At 50.3% G+C, this 16399-nt stretch overlaps 1 long non-coding RNA gene across 1 annotated transcript in view; it reads right to left on the bottom strand.

Annotated features, from left to right (window-relative positions):
- Positions 1-4373, bottom strand: part of LOC116638205 — a 77328-nt gene extending 72955 nt beyond the window's left edge. Inside the window, exon 1 of the long non-coding RNA XR_004300658.1 lies at positions 4008-4373. This is a non-coding gene — a long non-coding RNA (uncharacterized LOC116638205). The remainder of the gene's footprint in view (positions 1-4007) is intronic.
- Between the last annotated feature and the right edge of the window lie 12026 nt (positions 4374-16399).

Genomic DNA, 16399 nt, shown 5'->3' with positions numbered 1-16399 from the left:
CACAGATTTTCACTGATTGTGAAGGCAACGGGGAGGGGGTCCTTCCCTCTGCTCCCACCCGGATGGAGACGCCCCTCTCCGCAAGCCCCCCACGCCCGGCCCGGATCACAGTGAGCAGCCCCGGCCCGGCGAGCAGGCGCCGGGCAGCTGGGCTGCAGCAGGCAGCAGCTGCCTAAAGGCAGCAACAGTTGTCTGGCTGAGGCGAGGCGAGCCAAGGACTCGCTCTGGCGCGCACGACGCTGGCTTCGGCCGGTGCTCCCGGGCTCTGGAGCCCCTGCCCCAAACCTGGCCTCTGTGGGAGAAGTGAGGGGACTGGGGACGAGGTAACCCCGAACAGCCTGAGCTCGGGTGGCTCAACCTCTTCTGTGCAAGTTCACTTCTCTTAGGTCACCTCTCTCCCAAATCTGGTGGAGGTTCAGGCTTTTGGGGCGAGGAGGGCTCTCAGGCTGGGGGGAGGTGGGGGACGTCAGAAGCAAAAGACCAAAGAGGAGCCGAAGGGACACAGGGTGAAGCTATTTTTAACCTAACGTGGCTCTTACGCTTCTCCCTCGGCGGGAGCTATCGCTCCACAGACGGCCCCAGGTGAGAAGCAGGGAGGAACCCCCCCCAGGGTTTTTGCTTTTGCTCCATCTCCTTTGCAGATCTTAGGGACCCTTTTACTCTCTCAGAAAACGCAATCAGGGAGGGAAAAGCTCCTTTATCTGGGGAGAGGGACTCTGACTTAGCCTTAGAGGTTGGAGTCCTCGCCCTCAGTGCTTTCTCTGTGCCTTCCCGCAGGCTGAGCTATAAAAAATTGACTCTGTCCAGCACTCTCGGACTCCGTAGCACTTTCCTTTTTCGGCAGACGATAGAGTCTGGGTGCTTGGCTAACCGAGAGAGGAATGACGGTGGGCATTTAGTTTGCTGGAAGAACGGTGGTTGGGGTGCGGGGGGGGGAATTCAAGGCCCTCCCCGAAAATGGGAAGCTTCGCGGCCCTCGGGTCTTAGGCTCTCACATCCCTAGACTCATCCTCTATCCGTGTTCATCCCTGTGGGCGCCTGTGTGTGTCTGTGTGTCCTTCTGGTCCAGTCCCTAAGGGCGTCTAGCACAGTTTCTAGCTGGCGAAGGACGCGGGCGCAAAGCATAGTGAAGGCCTGATTTGTGCCACTTGTAACCGAAGTGGTAACGACAGCAAGGGGAGGAGGGGGACCCACAGACGATCCTCAACCCTGCAGCCTTGCCTCCCTCCCCAGGACGGGGTGCCTGGAGGGGCCAAGACAGGGCTGCTGCTGCAGCTAAGCTGCTCAGTCGGGTACAACCACATCTCTCAAAAGCTCCTTCTCTGCGGGGGTTTCCCCAGCTTTTGCCTGTTTTACCCCCTTCCGTGCTACTTAGTTTTGAAAAAAGATGAGATGGGAGAGACCTGAGGCTGCAAAACACCCCAAATTAGGTTGGAAGCAGGTGCGGGGGGAAGAAGAGACTCCGGGGAGCGGGCGGTGCCTGGGTGTTTTCCCTCTTTTTCGGAGCTACCCAGTTCACACGGGCTCGCCTCACCTCCGGGTCCCCCACGCCAGGACAGAGGATGCTGAAGGCCTCCCGCCCCTCCCTCAAGGGCTTCCCCACCCCTATATTGCAGAGTTGGATCCTTAGGGTCAAAAATGACCAGAACATGTCCTAAACTGATTCATATTCCAGGTACTGACTTGGCCTTAAGATCGGATCCCCCCCCTTTTTTTTCAGTGGGTGAATGGGGTTATTCGGGGTGTGGGGGTAAGACATAACTTCTGTAAACTTTTATTGTATTTTAGCTTCTTTCCACTTCTCCGAAAACACACGCACACCGCTCGCTCCAATTCCCCTTGTGATACAAAGTCGATTTAAAAGTTGGGGGCGGGGGACCCGCGCGGAGGACAGGCGGGTGACCAATGCCTCAGGGAGCGCGGGAAGGACGGGAGGGAAAGGTTTGTTTCTTCCGTGGAAAACGGGGCAAGGGCTGGGAAAAGCTCGGACCGAGCCGCTTCGGGAAGGTGCGGGCTTCGACTATCGCTGCTGGCTGCGGTCTTCTCGACGAGCGCGCTCTCCGCGAATGCTTTTTGGGGTAAGGGCTTCCGGCTATTGAGTTATGTACAGCAAGCCCAGACCGCAAAAAGATTCGCGAAGGGCAGAATCTGCTGGCTTCTTCAGTCCGCCGCCGCCGCCGCCTTCAGCCCAGGATGTCTCCGAACCCCGGAGCCGAGCCCGCTGGGTCTCCCCAGCGCGCTCCATCGCAGCTCAGCCTTCCCACCCCGCGCGCCGCCCGCCCCTCTGCCGCCCCTCCCTGCGCCCCCCGACCCATCCTTGCGTTTCTCCACACCGTCCGCGACCCCCCAACTCAGCCCGCACAGACGCGAGCGAGGTGTGTGGAGGGCGAGAAGAGGAGCGCGGAGGGGAACCAGGGATCCCGGCGCCCAGCCTCCACCCCTCTTCCGTAGACCCAGCACCCCGAGCCTCCCCGCCTATCTAGCCTATCACCCACGTTCCCCTCTCAGGGTTCCGCCAGCCCCGGCTGCAAGGTCGCGGATCTCTGAACAGGTATAGTTCGGATTTCCCCTGAACCCGCTCTTGTCCCTTCTAGTCCCCCAACCGAGGTTCCAGCCGTGACTACAGGCGCTGCGTAAAGAGAAAAACTCCCCCAGAGCACTAAATAAATACAGACGAGGCCGCCAGCTCATTGGTGCGGACTAAAATCGTCACCCACCAATCAGGAAAGAGCTCACATTTCCCTTTTTTTTTTTTTCAGAAGGGGGAGGGAGGAAAAAAATATTTCCATTTCTAATTATTCAACAAAACCCAGACTGGAACACGTTAAAATCTTGTTGTTGCAAAAAAGCTGGCCAGGACCCCTACCCCCATTCCAACCCAAGTGAGGGGAGAGGTGCAGGATATTGAGCAAGGGAGGGTTCAAGAGAGACAGACCTCTCCCAACGGGACCCAAGCCAGAAGATTCAGACGGAAAACGACAGGCAAAGATGAACATAAAATAAACCCAAACTCCACGCTAGTCAACCTATTTCTAGAAAAATGAGAATGTCTCAATCTCCCCCCTCAAAAAAAAAAAAAAAGTTCTGAATCCTCAAGAGAAATGGTGAAGCTCCTCCCTCTGCACCCTTCCCCAAACCCGTTTAGATATTGGGTGTCTAATGGCCCACTCGCCTCAGGTGCCCTTTTGTTGCTGCAGCCCCCCTTCTCCCCATTCTGCAGAAGGTTGAGGGGAACAACAAGGGATGAGCCCCTCACTGATCGCTGGCTCCCGCAACGACGGGAGATTCCAGCATCTGCAGGAGGAAAGAGAGGGGAGGGGAAGGGAGACTAGGGTGGAAGGAGGAGGGTGATCTCTTTCTTTCGTTCTCCCTCCTTCCCTCTCCCCTGTCTCCCTCTAGGCCCCCTCTGCCATCCCATCCATCCAAACTTTGAGGGGTTGCCCTCTTTCCTCCCAGTGCAGCGCCACCCTTCCCATAAATGCTCTGCCCCCCCCAACCACCCAGTATCCAAGAAGGGTGTGGGCAAAGGAATGTTCAGATCACCTCCCTCCCCAACAGTAGTCCCCCAGCGGGGAAAAACTCAGCCAGGGTGGGATGCTGCAAACATTGCAAGAAAGTTGCCATATTTGTTCTCTGCCACCCTGGAATCGACGTGCGGGCGGGCGCGGGCGCACACACACTCTTGCTCAGCAAGCCGGGAATAAACGTATCTAGACGAAGTAGTCACCGTCTCCAAGTCCCTGTCGACCCACCCTCTCCGCCCATCCATCACCCTCGGCAGCTCTGCGACCCACCCACCCTCCCACGGCATCCCCTCGGCTAGGCGACCGACCGACGCACGCACACACACCCCGAGCGTCGGCGCGCCCGCCGCCCCAGAGGGGGCTCCACAGTCTGCGCCCGCCGCCGCTGCGGCGCGGGGCAACTGGGAAAAAAAAGTTCTGCTCAGCGGATCAGTGAACCTACAGACCACCGGCCGACCAGTGTACCAACCCCTTCCTCCTTACCTCGGTCCGCAGGCTCCGAGAGCGCGCTGGTCCCGTCCGCACTGCAGCCAGCTTGAAGGAGTCCCTTTCTGACCGGCCCGCTCCCCTCCCGCCCCTCCCCGCCCCCCACGGGTGTTTGCCCAGCGGCAAAGCAGGCTCTTCCAGGTAAGTATATAAGTTACTGTACTGTGTGGGAGGGTCACGATCTTGGTAATTGCTGCTTTCCGAGCTTAACCCCTGCGTTCCTGCCTTCCTCCAACTTGTTGAGGACTCGTCGGGTAGCGGGAGAGCGAGCGAGCGCACCAGAGAGCGCGTCGGCCGGGAGGGGGGAGAGAGGTGCACCGGGACGAGTGGGGAGAGCGAGACAGAAAGCGGCGGAGTTCAAATGCCCCCCTGGCAGCGGTTTTCATTGGATAGGTCTTCCCCCCCCCACCCCCGTCTCCCCTGGCTTGTCCACCCCCCCTCCTCCGTCTCCCATGTAGGGGACGTCTCCAGGCAAAGTCACGATTCCTTCTCAGTTCGGAATGAACTGTGACTAGAGCCATGACGCAGCCAGCGCGCATTACTCACTTTTTGCAGTCACGACTTGGGAATCCGTGCTGGTTCCAACCAAAATTACACCGCTACCATTGAATTATTTAATAGGATCCAGTTCGGGGGTAAACTTGTGCATTGTGCCAAGGGATGGGGGACGAGGGATGGGGGGAAATGAGGACACGGGGCATCTCCCCTCCCCCTTCATGACTCCTGGACCACCACCACCACTGCCCCACGTGCTGCAAGTGTTTTATTACGCTACTACCCCTCCCGGCCCCGGCCGCTTCCCCCTACCCCAGCTATTTCCTTTGCAAATGTGGCAGAATTTGTAAACACAACCACGCAACTTTCAGGACTGAGAGGGGCGAGGCTTGGGAAAAGAAACGAGTAGGTCCGGGTGAATGACGAGGAGGCCGAAGGGTGGGCCGAGAGGCTGCGAGCAGCTTTGGTTTGAGCTGAATTGTCAAGACACAGTGTGGGTTGCAGCGTTATTTGTGTTATTCTCCACAACATCAGTAACAGTCCTTGTTACTATTATGAGTTGACGAATACTCAGTCTCAGCCAGGGAATCTTTCAGAGAGGGACTGCTTCTGAACTAAAAATAACTCGACCCACCCTCTTTATCCCCCCCACCCCAGGGCTGTGCCTTGGGTGCCCTGCGTGAGGTTCAGGTCACTAAAGTCAGAGACTGTTGCTCGATTAATATGGGGCAGAGGGAGCACAGAGCACCTGGGCTCTCCTTCTCTCTCGCCTGAAGGCTATCCCCCTCAGATACTTACCTCACCATCCCGAGTTTATTTTTTTAATTATGTAGAAAATATCCCTGTATGCACACAAGCTTATTGCAGATCTGTAAGATTCATTTCCCCTACCATGTACAGCCCACCTTTGTGGGCCAGTTAGAGGATGCATTTTTATTATTCCTCGCGGAGGAGTTAATCAGTATGAATGTCTTTGTGTGCGCGTGATATTCATCCCCCCTGTGGCCTCTGATAACCTTCCTCCCTCCTCACCTGTCTGGCTACAGGTTAGGTCAAAGTGTCTGGAGCCGATTGCAATGAATCTCATTCTGGGTCGAGCCCATAACCCCAGGGAGTGGATGGTCTCCCAAGTAACATTTAGCAACTTGGAGAAGAACCCCCATTCCCCAGTTTCCCTCGGAGCCGGTTTTCAGAAACCCTTTGGCTTTTGACTTTAAGGCGCCGCGCGTTGTTCCCAAGCCTGGATTCTCTGCGCATCGCACCAGCAACTCTTGTGCTTTGGCTTTTAATGCATTCATTCCACAACTCATTTGGGGCTCCTATGACTAGGACGCGAAGGAAGGGGGAATAGTAAGAAAAATGCCATAATGCACAGACACATCCTTACACACCTTACGGGAATTGCAGAATGTGGGAGCATTGGGGGCATGAAGTGGGAAGCGACGAGGGTCCGAATAAAGCAACCTATAGCCTCTTATTTTGAGAGTCACCATCACCGGAGAGAAATCTTTCAAACCCACTGGCGGGAAGGTGCAGGAGCCCGGGAATGGAGACCCAGATAGAGACTGGCCTTTGCGGAGAAAGCCGGTAAGCCACCGGCTTTCGGTTCCTGGAGCGCTGGGCCTTGGCTCATCCTCGAATCTAACACTTTGCTCCCCCTCCTTTAAATTTTTTTCCCTTTCCTTCCCACTCACCCCTCCTTTTCCCCAAAGCTCTCACCGAAGTCACGACTCTCCCCTTTGAACATCCTTAACCCCCTCCTTTCCGTATCCCTCTTCTGCATCCAGGGCGGGGCTATCCGCAGCTGGCGCCAACCCCGCCCCCTGGCGCTCGGAGCTGAACTCGCGGAGGACCAAGGAATTTTCAGCACCTGCCTTCTATGGACAGCTACCGCGCCCTGAGCCCGCCGGGGGCCAGGGTCTCAGTCCTCCGGCTCCAGGAACCCAGCGAGTAGGGAAGTTTGTCAAAGGAATGGAGATTTTTCCTCCTCTTTACCGCCCAGCCCCATCCATGCAATTTTAATCTATATCACAACGCCTCCATTAATCTCACAGAGAGATGGCCCATTAAGTGGTATCTGGGCACCCTTTAAGACAGAGAAAACGGGGAGGGGAGGGGGGCAGTCGAGAGAACCCGGCTCAACAGCGCCGACCCATAAAGAGAGAGAGAGTTGCAGCAGCTATTGATTCAGAGATTCGTCAGGGTGATTCCCAGCTCTGCAAGAATTCCCCCTTTCAGTTCCTTTGCATGCAGCCCCAAATTCATTATGCACACACACAGCTATACCCCTCACCTTCCACTCAGTCCCACCCTCTTCTTCAAAAAGGGGTAGAAAGACAGCCAAAAAAAGAACCCCAGAGCATGCACAAAGTAAGCCTCAGCTCATACTCACAGTCTGCGGCATGCACATGACATAATATTACTTACCCAAACGGGAACTCCTTAAGAGAGAGAAAGAGAAACATAGAAGGAGGGAAGAGAAAGTGGAGAGAGAGAGGGAGAGAGAAGAGAGGAGAGGAAAAATCCAACAATTAATTTCCAGACATAGTTGGGGGGGGGGACAATGCGGTGATGTCCAGGTTTTCTTCCACCCGCGCTGGCTTTTTATCCAGTACAGCCCTCGGTCTATTTCTGGAACACGATCAAACCCTGATGCTATTTTTAGCAAGTACTGAAAAAACCTCCACACACAAAGGCATTTCAATGGAACGTTACATCCAAAACATTAAATGTGCATTAAGCGCCCCCTCCCCACTTTTTTCTGCACCACCAGACTCACTTGCATTACTGCAGGTGACGTTTTTTAAAGCAGAAAAATACCCAAATATTATATTTTCCCACCCTCCCATTAACTCCCATCTGCCTCTGCCTGTTGCAAGCTCCTCGCAGTCTCCCCAGCAGAAGGCTTTGGAGTGGTTGTATTCTTTTAGAGCTGCTTGTCTCCATTGACCAGATTCCCTGCATGCTGGGGGGCGAACGGGGGTCCTTAGGCCCCTTCCCCAGAGGAGCTTCCCAAGAAAGCTCTAGAGTCTAACGCTATCCACAATGGAGATTCCCAAATGAGGGAAGAAAAAAAAAAAGCTTCCATACCCTTCCCACGTTTCCCACCCATGCTTTGCAAAATCGCGCTGTGTTTGCAACACACCGCCTTTGAAAATGTATATTTTGAAAGCTGCATATGTGTGTGTGTGTGTGTGTGTGTGTGTGTGTGTGTGTTTTGCGTTCTAGTAAATTCACTACGAGAGGGTTGGAGAAAATAGACTCATGAAGGCAGCGCGGAGCAGCCGCCTTGAGTCTCCTTTGCCAGCCTGCGTCAGTCATGAGCTACTGACGTCACGTGCAGATTCTCCTCTTTGGTGGGTCTGGTTCAGCCGAGAAGAGGCTTCTGCTCAGAGACAGCGCTTTGTGTTCGGCGCAGCCACTGAGCAGGCGAGGCAGCTGAGGCAGGCGCCACCCCAGGCTTGGGCTGGGCAGCTGCAGAGGAGGCTGCAGCCGCGTCTGCACTAAGCGTGCGGGGCCCCGAGGGCGTGCCCAGCAGGACAGCCCCCTCCCCAAAAACCCTCTGCCGCCCAGCGCAAAGTCGGCTCAGTACAGACTCCCGCGAGCGTCCTTTCCCTGCCCTTTCGCAACTGGCCACTGTAGCAAAGACAGCTATGGCTATGACTCGGATTAATTCTGTGTGTTTGCCGGGCAGATAGCCCCAGCTCCTCGAGTGACGCAAATAACAGATTTTACGGCTCCCGTTGTCTCCCCTGCTCCCTTCTTCTCCCTCCCTTCTTTTCCCTCTTCTGTTTCCTCTGCCCACGCATCCTGCTTGGTCTCCCACGGAATCAGCCAGCTACAGCTTCCCAGAGAGCAATAATCCGAGTTAGAGATAGACAGACAGACTCCCAGAGCAGGAACGAATAAGCCTGCAGTTTAATACACACACACACACACACACACACACACACACACACACACACAGAGTCCTTTGTAGATGGCCAGCAGCGTTTAGGGGCTCCCCTGAATGGGGGGGAGGGGGAAGCTGAATCACAAATCCACCGGCCGCCAAGGAGTCACTGCTGGGGGGGAGGGGGGAACCCGAGAGGCCAGGGACAGGGCTCCCTGCTGCAGCTTTTCCCTCTCCTCACCACGCAAAAAGGAAACCCACCTCTATAAATATCCTGATGGCAGGGTATTAGCGAATAAACAACTTTTGTTGAATGGTAAGGGAGGAGAAAATTCAACAAAGAGTGCAAATGCTTAGTCTCTAGCGACATTACCAGAACTTTTTAAGACTAGGTGATGGTTTACCCTTTCTCCCTCTCAAAGACCAAGAGATCTTTTATTTTTCTTCTTCTTAAAATAATATCCCTGAAAAAGGAGCCCAGTGGATGAGTGCTATTTTTAAACCAATTTGAATGGAACTTGTTTCGTGAAGGTGACAAAGTGTGTGTGTGTGCCCGCTCACATGCCTCAGTGTGTGTTTTATCTGAATCTGAGGGTTTCAGCAGAAGACATGCCACACCTCAGTATGACAAAGGGTTTATTGATTGGTGGAGTGATGAAGTGGGAAGAATTCCTGCAAATTGAAAGATCTGAACAAAATCACACACACAGGGGTTACCCTTCCCAAATCTACACAGCATCCTAGACCCGACTCACCTACCTACCCTCTGCCCAGAAAGGGCGGGGGGGCGGGGAGGGGCAGCGGGTACTGGAAAGCAGAGACCTGGCTTGATGCCTGGTTTGTCTCCTTTATTAACCCTCATTCCAAACATTCCCTGACAATGGTTTTCCTTGATGCCAATAAACAGTTTTCCAGAGCTTATCATTACGATTTGGGGCCTGAGGCCTGGGAGTGATCATGGGCTGATCTTTCATCAGTGTGATCTTTAATACACTCTCATCTCCCTCTTCAGCCCTTCTTAGGCTTCGTAGCTTGCCTCAGAGATTTTGATTTAAGCTGAAACCCGTCTTGTACCCTCAATTCCTGTATGTGGCTTAAGTTTTGCCTACTAAACAGCCTCTCAGCATGGAGGACACCCTCTGGCTGCCCATCAGCAACTGCTTATTTTTAGCTCCATGAATGCGTCTATGAATGCATGTGAGAATGGGGCTGCAGTGGGGAGGTATGCAGTCAGAAGAAATATCAATGGGAGGTAAGCGGCCCTGGTTTGTGCACTGAAGATGGCTTATCACATGGTATCATCAGATGTGGCCTGACAGACAGGAAAGCTTCTCCGTCATGTGGCAGCTGCATTTCAGGGCCGCCTTCTTGGAATCCTGAAATGTCAGGCTGAGGATGTTTTTAAAGGCACAGAGTAGGTATGTTTCTAGAGGGATGAGACTAGGTATATGTGTAAGCATAAATTCATATGAGCACATTCACAGAAACCATATAGTTCTGATAGAGACTACATAAACTATATAGAGAAGAGACCGTTTAAAATAATGTGACCTACTTTCTATGGTGGTTAGATGCTATGTTGAGATCAAGGCAGATTCATTTGAGGTCACTTTGGGGGTTCCCTGACATCTTTCAGCAAACCCTGAAATCTAGCTCTAACAAATGAGGTAGAGTTGGAAACAGAAGAAATGTGCTCAATGTAGCAGCCAAAATTATACTAATCTAACTTTAGTGGACTGGTAGACTCAATGTCTCTGCTTCTCCCCCTGCCAAAAGAGGGCGCCCTTCTGCCATGTCCCTGTTTTGCTACTGTAATCAAGCTGACAGGTTAGATTGCAGGTGGGGGTGTGCCTAGCAAGCTCAGCAGAAACATTTGCAGAAAGTTAGTCCTCAGTAGCCAGTGTCTCCATTTCGCCCACTCATCAGTCAGGTCCTTTGGTACATGCCTGGACTAGAGCTGGTGTCCTTGGCTTTCTGAGCTGTCCCACCATTCTTTGCTAAGCGCTATGGTGGTCAATTCCTGTCTGAGCATCCAAGCTCAGCACCTAGGGAATTAATAGACTGATATGGAACCAGTCCAAGATGAAAACCACCTTCTGCACTGCCAACCTATTCCTGGGCATCCCAAGCATGAAGAGGACTTGTTTCCCCTAATGCTCCCCCAGAGGGCTGTGGAGGTAGGCTGCTGTCACCAAGCCCTTGAAAAGAACCGAGTCTCCTTTCTTTCAGGGTCACTGAAGCCCAGAAACGTCCCGCTTGTGTCTCTTGTCTCCTCTCCAAGCACCAAGAAAAATGCCAGTAGGTGAAGTACTAGGTTTGGAGAAGGAAAACACTGCAGCTCCCAGGAAATCAACTAAAGGGAATGTATCAGGGAAGTCCAGGAAAGAGATTCCTCTTTGCCTAAAGGTGTCTCCATTTGGGAGCAGACCTATTTGGGCCTAAATAAGGGACGGGATAGGGGAGAAAGAAACCAATAGTTTTTGAGCACCAACTCTGTGACAGACATCATGCTGGCCACTTTTACATAAAGGATCTTATATAATACTTAAGGCAACTATCCGGGTGTCATTATAATGTTACCTACCCAGTTGGGTTGTTGAGCACAGAAATCATTCAAGAAATATTAGTTAACATTTTTCCCATTTTAAACCTAAGGAAATGGCGACCAGATAGCTAAGTGACTTGTCCAAAAGTCTTAAAGCTGGAAGTTGGTAAAACTTGGTATCCAATCAAATTCACATCTGTGTGGCTCCAACACTCATGCCTATACCACTCCAATCATGTTGCCTCCATTCCAGTATCTGGTCTTTTATATTCCAGTTCTGGGCACCATCATGTAGAATTGCAGATGTCTGGGACTTTCTCAGCGGTGGCCTGAATAATGAAACTAATTTATTCCTTCTAAGAGGCCCCTTTGCCAGTAGAATCACCCCCCTAAAAGGCCATCTGCTTGTGAGAAGAAACCCCCTCCAATTCTACCAAGGAAAGCACCAGCTGGCTCAGCCTCATCCAAAACTCAAGAGATTTGTCCAAAGCCAGCCAGTGTGGAGAGGAGATACAGCGAACTTTATGTCCATTCGGGCTGCTACACTCAGCCATGTTTACACCTCCACTGAGGAAGCCCTTTGGATGGCACTAGGGAGGAGTTAGAAACTCCCCAGTCCAGTCTTCCAAGAAAGCTGTCTTAAGGTGAGAACAGCAACAAATCTGCATTTGGGTTGGCTAGTCATCCAAGTCCTCCTTCACCCTTTTAGAAACTGGCATCCCTGATCATATTCCTGATTCTGAAAACTTTAAGAGCTAAGGCATTAGCACCACAGGGGAGATGAGCCACAGCATGCATAATACAAGCTATTCCACGATCCCCTTCCCCTGTTAAATACATGTTTTCATCACTTACCCTGATCAAGAGGTACATTCAGTCTTGGAAAATACTTCTTAGAAGCCAGCATATTTGGAGGTTTGAGGGTAATATTTTTAAGGACCACTTGCACACTGGAAGAAAGTGACTAGAATTCCACACTCCCCCCTTTTTTTTGTTGCCATCAGCATTCAAAAGTCTCAACTCTCTACCTCCAAGCAATTGCAGTGTTCAACTTCAGAACACTTAAGACAGTATCTCTTCTTTGCACACCTTCATTGTCAAGGAGCAAGCTCTTTCAAATGCTCTCCTCCCTCCCTATGCCACTCTGCTAGACACCCCGGAGAACCAGATGATAGGTTTTCCCATGCCTTGTCAGATAAAAGGCACATTAGGGAGAATGGGGACTCAGAGGGTCACCCAGGAATGTCTAGGGTAGGTTTCATGGCGAGGATCTAAGCAAAGACAAGAAAGCCAGAGCAAGCACATGATAGGGGGCTGAAGCTAAAGGGGTAGGGTGGGGTAGGGCTTAGGATGCCAGCATGCTTTAGTTTAACAGAGGCTAAATAGAAAACGATCAGAGTTTGAAAAGCATGGACTACAGGGAAAAAAAGAAACCTGAGGGATGCTTCGAGATGCCTGTGTGAGTTTGGCTTTAATTTTGTGGTTGGTAAACATAGTCTACCATACCTGAATTCAGTGGGCAGGAAGAGCTCAATCATGAGTTCATGGGGGTCTGAATTAGCTAAACTTTTAATCTTTTCACTATTAAAAATGCCCTGAAACTAGCTGCTTGGATCACTATATCTGACAGGCAAACAGGAAAAAATGGGCCCCACATTTCTTTAATTGGTAGCCCAATGACTATGGGCTGTGGCACAGAGGAAGAATGGACTAACATATCTGTTCAATTGGCCAGTTTCTTGTACTTACTGGTAAGGCTATGAGTTAAGTAACAAATTGGGTCTGAATCTTGTCATGAGAAGAGAGACTTGGAGCTCACATGTGAAAATCCAGCATCTTCCATTAGTTCTAGCTTACCACTAAAAGCAGAAATAAAATGGGGGGTGGGATATGATTTCTAGGTAGAGTGGGTTTTCCAAGAACCACACTTTTTGTAGTGATTGTCTTTGAGAAAGAGAGCACTATGACCTCAACCAATTCTGATTTGGTCAATCCTGGGGTCTGTTTTATGGATGAGATTAACATTGTGAGACTGGACTAACGTCTGTGGCTTGGCTGGGGATCCCTGAAGGGCATTTGGGTCAATGGGAACTGCTAGCAAACAAATCTTACAACCTAACAGGGTGGATATGGCTCATGAGCACTGGGCTTCTGAGATCACTACAAATCACCCTAGACAGTGCTGGCAAATGTCACTTACCTCACCATCCAGGAACCTGTGGTTCAGAACCCATGAAGAAAAGCCTTGGGTCTCAAATGAAAATGTCTAGAGTGAAGCCATCACAATGTGGTAGAATGAAATGCAAATTTAATTGGAGAAAAAAAAAGTCTAGATGATTCCATCCTGTATTCAGGGGCAGTCCAATTCTGAGAATCTTTCTCTTTCTCTTCTTCCTACCTCCACATTCTCAATCAGTCCAAACAGTCATGAGTAAGCTCTTTCACTATATCTGACTGGGATTAAGGGATTTCTGGTCTTTCCATCTAGTTTTAATTACATCACACTCAGATATCTTCAGTACCTTCACTGAGTGTGACTGCTCTGGCAGAGAGTCTTGCAACTTCATTTTGGAAGAGGTGGGATGTGCTCTGATTTTCCTGACCTAGGGACTGAATGCTGGGCTGTTGGGCATGAAGCTGGGGGTAGGAGAGAGGGAAACTAATGTTAGCCATCTGGACATAACTCAGAAGGGAACTTGCCAAACAGAGAGCAAAGCCACTGCCCATGAGATGGGCACCTTGGAGAAAGAGCTGAGTGGGTAATGAATGGTGGAAGAATGGTGATCAGGAAGGGGTAATTATGGCAAGGGTTAATAGGAAGATGAATGTAAGCAGCAACATTGCAGAAAGCACGAGGCAAAGGATGAGGTGTGTCCTGGGTGTTTGAGGACTGCTTTGAAAACTCATCTGGTCTCCTCTTGATCATTGGCGCTCCTACAACAAGCAAGAATGAAAGGGATATGGTGTCAGCAACCTATATTCCATCACTCACAGTCCTCTGTGAGCATGCAGTTCCAGGCTCTCCCCTCCCCTCCCTCAGTGATATCATTTTGGCTTCCCTGGGGGTGGCAGGGACACAAGGGGCAGATGCTCAAGGCTACAGTTAGATAAAGGGATGCTCAGCCTTACCAGCAGATGGCCAAATATGAGTTCACTTCAAATTGGCAGGCCAGGACCAACTTATTCATCAAGAAGTCACATTTCTGGCAAAGTAGAGTTTGTGGTATTAACAGGTCAAACCAGAGAGACCTGCTTCCACTGGTAGCTCAGGGCCAGGAAGTTACATCACAGACAAATATTTTTAACCCAACCACTCTGTTTAAGACAGTGACAGCCCAGTTGCTCAGAAGGTGCTGCAGAAAGCCTACTCTTGTATCTGTTGCATTATTATCACCAGATACCATTCTGATCCATTATGACCTCACTCTGCCCATAGGAGAAGGGTCAGCTGGCAGAAAATCTTGAGGCAGGGGTGGAGGAACTATGTAAACCTGGTGTGGCTGATGTCCCATAATGGAGATTTAGAGACACAGCAGTGAAATTGGAGACCAGCACCCCCCCAAAGAGAATGGGAATCCTGTGACTCCCCAGAAAGAACCAATGTGGAAATGCTTTGAGATTATTCGGCATTAAGTGAAAAAGTTTACATCTGCATTGTACAGGAGAGTTGAAATAATATTTGGGATTCTCTCAGGGACCTAGATACCTTTGAAATGGGGGTTGGTGAGAGACCAGCCTTAAAAAAGATAAGTGGCTGTGTAATTTCTAATTCCCAAATGCCTCAATATCAAGGGAGCTCAGTTATGAACCAACCTAAAACAGGGAAAGGAGTGACTCAGGCCAGGATCCATATGTAAGGATCAAGGAGGTGGTTTCACAGTTTTTATTTTCTGTAGTTAAAAAGCCCAATCTGGACCTCAGTTTCAACCAATGTCAACCAGAAAGTCAGAACTTAAGATATGAGTGAAGATCTGGTCTTGACTCAGCCATTTGCTCCTAACCAAAAATCTGGAACACGTCACTCAGTATCTTAAATTCCCAACTTATAAAATGAGTTTAAAGATGTAGGTGTGAACATGTTCCACAAATTAAAAAAGGCCTCACCTCTGTGATGGAAGTTCTTCTTAGTCACTGTAGTAGTTACTCTGAGTTCTTCAGTCTGGGCATCACAGTGAGAGCACAGACTGGGCAAGCACTGTCATGTACTTAATTGTCTCATGGGATGAATTTTTTAAAAAGCAAAGCTGAAATGCTCTAGAACCCAGGAATTTTATGGAACAACCCCATAGCCAGATGTAGCCTATTTATATTGGGTGGTGAGGACAAGTTCCACTTCTAATTTCACATTTGTCCCTTGGTTCTTGCTTCTCTGGAGTTCTCACTCAGGAGAATCCTAAGAACAGTGAGTCTGCTAGGCTCTGGTGATGCCAGGAACTTACTTAATGTTCCAGGTTGTGGCTGTCTCATTTGTAAAACCTTGCCACATGCAGCTGTGGTATTAAATCAGATCATACAAGTAAGATGCCTAGCACTGTGTTAGCACCCAGTGAATGTTAGATGAAATTATTAAGGAGGCAGAAGAGGCCAACCTCTGGAGTTTCATCTTCCTTGGTGCCTCAGGATACCTTATTTTCTCCTTGGTTCAAGGCACCAAGAATCTCAGATGCCTTAAATTGATACCACAGGGCAGGGCAGAATGACTGCTAAGGAATTTCTACCAAATAGCCAGTAGAGGGAGCTCCCAGGTAAAACTGCTCTTCTCTAGTCTGTATTTGCTTCATTTCTCCATAAAACAAATCTCTGCCCAGAAGCCACAGATTTTTTCTCTACCAGAGACCTTTTTACTGAGAGAAAACTGAAGTGCTCATCAGCAAAGGACCTAGACCCAATCCTGCTTTCAGAGAACCCAGGGGTTCTTGAACTTTAGAGACATATTTAGTCCCATGGCAAGGTTCAACTCTTGGGCTCCAGTTGCCACTTGGAATAGAAAGGACAGTTCCTATTGGGGCTGATCCAAGGAGATCTGGTGCTGAAACTTTGAAGCTAACACTTCTCTCGCCCTTGGAATTTTGAATGTTCTCTAGCTTTCCAGTCACCCTCTCTCCACAAATATCTAGATTCATAGTCACTGAAGGACATTTATTATAAATTTGTTATAAGGCAGTCATGAAGCCTGGCCACTGTTAACAGCAGAGTGAAGGAAATAGTCCTTGTCTGCTGTTAGGGGCATTTAAACACAAGTCTATGAGAAACTAAATGATAGACACAGCATGTCTTTCAGATAAAAGACCTAAGATGGCTGCCAAAAAGTGGCAAGATGGATTCTACTGAGGATCTGAGCTCAGCTTTTCCAGTTCCTTCTCTGCTCAGATTCCTCAGGTTAACCAGGTGGCCCACTCTCAGGGCACAGACCTTTCTTCCTCATACTTAGTTTCTGGCTTACAGTTAATCAATGTA

Source organism: Phoca vitulina, unplaced genomic scaffold (assembly GCF_004348235.1).
Source record: "Phoca vitulina isolate PV1807 unplaced genomic scaffold, GSC_HSeal_1.0 scaffold16, whole genome shotgun sequence".
NCBI classification, from domain to species: Eukaryota; Metazoa; Chordata; class Mammalia; order Carnivora; family Phocidae; genus Phoca; species Phoca vitulina.
This window is presented reverse-complemented; position numbering and strand designations above follow the sequence as displayed.